Genomic DNA, 3137 nt, shown 5'->3' on the forward strand with positions numbered 1-3137 from the left:
TTAAATGGGATGGAATCGCTGCAGAAATTAACCTTATTTTCCGTTGGAATATAAATGCTCATCGATCGCTTTTTCTTCTCAGTTTTTACAAGAGGACATTAAATGTATATAAAACTGAGTTTAAATTTCTGAGGAAATGTTTGTTACTTGCAGGAAAATGTACTTTATTTTGCTTAAATTAAAGAATATTAAGAATATGCACCCCCTTCAATTAATACATGGCACAATAATTTAAATTTAGCCAAATATGAAATCTTTTCTTAAATCATGTAGCACAGGTGAAACATCTTGCTGCTTGCTGATTATCCACAATATGGATCAGATTGTTCATCATGAAAGAACCTAAATGAATTAATACTTCCTCTTTTTCTGTTTTCTATGTGTTTGTTTTGCATTAAGGTCATCTATTGCCTTTCATGGGACTTCCTTGTGTTTTTTTTGTTTGTTTTTTTTTGCGGAGCACTGACAGAGCATATTTATATTTATTTGTCATTATTTGTGGTGTTGTGGACTCCATTGTAGATTTTGTCTTGTTTATGGGATTGTATGGGATGTATGGGGGAAGAGAGGAGCTATTGTATGTATTTTTGTCTTGTATGAATGGTGTTAGTGGGTTCACTATGAAATAATAATAATAAAATATATTGTACCTATAATGAACTTCTGTGGCCTTTTGCTCCTTACTGACACAAACTGAAGAAATATCTCATCAGCTCTGCTTGGTATCATAAACATGGATGGAAATCTCTCGAGGATAAATCTAATTTCTCCTTTATTAAACATCTGTGCTGATGTCATTTGTTATATGAGGTGGAACAATTTCCCTTGTTCTTGTTTTTAAGTGGCATAAAGGAGAAGTCATATTCCATGTTTTTCATATTGCCAAGAAATTCCATGCACAGACCCAAACCAACACTCAATGTATCTACTAACAATTATTGTGTGCGTATCAAAGACTGATTTATCTCATTCCTCTCTGCCACAGAGCTCCAGTGTTGTCTAAAGACTATTAAAAACACACCAGTTTGCCACACTATTGCACAGTGACAAGTTCTTCCATTACCATGAGCACGCACACTGTATTTATTTCGACTCAGTCTCAAAATGTTCTGCTGCCTCACACGCCTCAAATGTGGATACTGCTGAAAACAAATATTCTTTTTTCTCCCGGTTTGACTGATGTTTCTACATCAGTTTCTTTAATTACATACGGAAGTATCAGAGAGCAGCAACTAAAAATGTTGCGACAGCTCAATGCGTTGCATATTCCCTACCACAGCAGCACTGATAACCTGAGGCAGGCAATATAAAGATCATCATATGCTCTCCTATAACCCCTTTGTTTTAAAACTGATGAAGATATCAGTAAGGTATATCCTTACCTGGTACTGCATTCATGGAGAATCAGATCATGATGAATGGGGATTCATGAGGTATGATTAATATCTCCGTTTTGTGGGGAACAGCAACACCCCACAAGATCCATTCTGACTTTTTTGGAGGCAGCCGTGGCCTAGAGGTTGGAGAAGCGGCTTGTGATCGATTTCCCCACCGGATGAGCAGGAAAAATTTGGGTGTGGTGGAGTGATTAATGTGAAAATATGCTCCCCCCTCAATCAGCCGACTGATGTGCCCTTGAGCAAGGCACTTAAGCCCCAATTTGCTCCCTGGGTGCTTGATGCTGCCCACTGCTCCTGTGTGTGTTTCACTGCATGTAATTTGCTGGGTGTTGCATGTGTGTGTTCAACTAAGGATGGGTCAAATGCAGAAGACAAATTCAGTGTGTGTATGTAAAAATATATATACTGTCAATAAAGCTGATTCTTCTTCTTCTTCTTAAAAAAAAAGTTGACTAGCGTTTTGGTTTTTCTCAAATCCTGTGTATCTTTAAGCATTGTTGTTCTGTTAAAACATATTACCTCATAATCTAATAAGCCTGTGAACATGAACTGATGAAGCCTCTTGGATGAGAGGTGAAACGTCTTCAAAGACAAATAACTAAGTCCAGTTGCATTCGATTGAATTTCCTTGAGATACTCATAATCTAATATTCATAAAAAAAAAATTCTAAATTATTTCTGATTTTCTTTCAGAAATTACCTACAATTCATTGTTTATACAGTAACCAGGCGAAAGAGCAGTGTTTCAAGGTTGACAGATTTATTGGGCTGTTGTGCCTCTGACTACGTATGGGTGAATAAAACGAAGCACATTCTCTGAATAGCCTGTTAAGCATCTCCAGAGTGGAGAAGCAGTGAGTAGAGAGGACAGTTCCTACCAAAAGCCTTGTTTTGCAGTGAAATGGAGTCTGGTGATACTGCACCCGCCAGAGAGCAGTCGATCCTTTCCTCCAAAGTCTGCATCTTTACTGAGCCATTAGGATGCTCTCTCACACAGCATGGCTCTGCTTTCAAGTAATTAAAAATTAACCAGGTCACCAGATTTTATTTTGTGCTGTCTGCTAAAGAATTGGGAGAGTTGAAAAGGTCCCCTCTGTACATTGAAATAAAAGAAGTTGACATTAAAAAAATCAAAATTCAGACTCACTATGAAGGAAAGGAATAAGAAGTAAGGCAAAGAGCCAATTATGATTAAAATAAAATCTGTGGATACAGACTGCCAGTTTCGAATGTAGGAGAAAAAGAGGGCTCATAAATGTACTGTGAAAAATGGAAAATAGTGGTTACCAACAGCTAACAGAGAAATGACATGCTGAGATCAAGACCAGAATGAAAACTGTCAGGGAAATAAATATTTCTAAGTCATATTTCTTTTCACTGTGTCATCGTGTAGCAAAAGGCTATGTAGCGCAGGCAGTCTCCGGCAGTGTCAGCCCTCGTTTATCCAGTGTCTGATCTCTTCAAATTAGCACCTAAAAGCCACCATAAGATGTGTCCTCATATTACAACTTTTGTTCCCCAAGTCAGGGAATGATGCCCACAGCTCACTTACTCACTGATCGCTGCAAGGTTAGTGGTCGACTCATGTTTACTTCTTCCTTACTCGTCCTGCTGTGAGTATGGACAGACAAGGGTTTTACTGTAGAGTTGTAAAAATGGATATATGTCACATTACAATGTGCAAGTAGAGAATTTATGCATCCTGCAGACCCACAGAATTGGTATAAAAATGAATTT

At 37.8% G+C, this 3137-nt stretch overlaps 1 non-coding gene across 1 annotated transcript; it reads left to right on the plus strand.

Annotated features, from left to right (window-relative positions):
* Positions 1–1359: 1359 nt before the first annotated feature.
* LOC124061282 lies at positions 1360–1492 on the plus strand. Its single transcript, XR_006843728.1, has one exon. It is a non-coding gene; the product is annotated as a U8 small nucleolar RNA (small nucleolar RNA).
* The last annotated feature ends 1645 nt before the right edge of the window (positions 1493–3137 follow it).

The sequence above is a fragment of the Scatophagus argus genome, chromosome 6 (genome assembly GCF_020382885.2).
Source record: "Scatophagus argus isolate fScaArg1 chromosome 6, fScaArg1.pri, whole genome shotgun sequence".
Taxonomy (NCBI): Eukaryota; Metazoa; Chordata; class Actinopteri; family Scatophagidae; genus Scatophagus; species Scatophagus argus.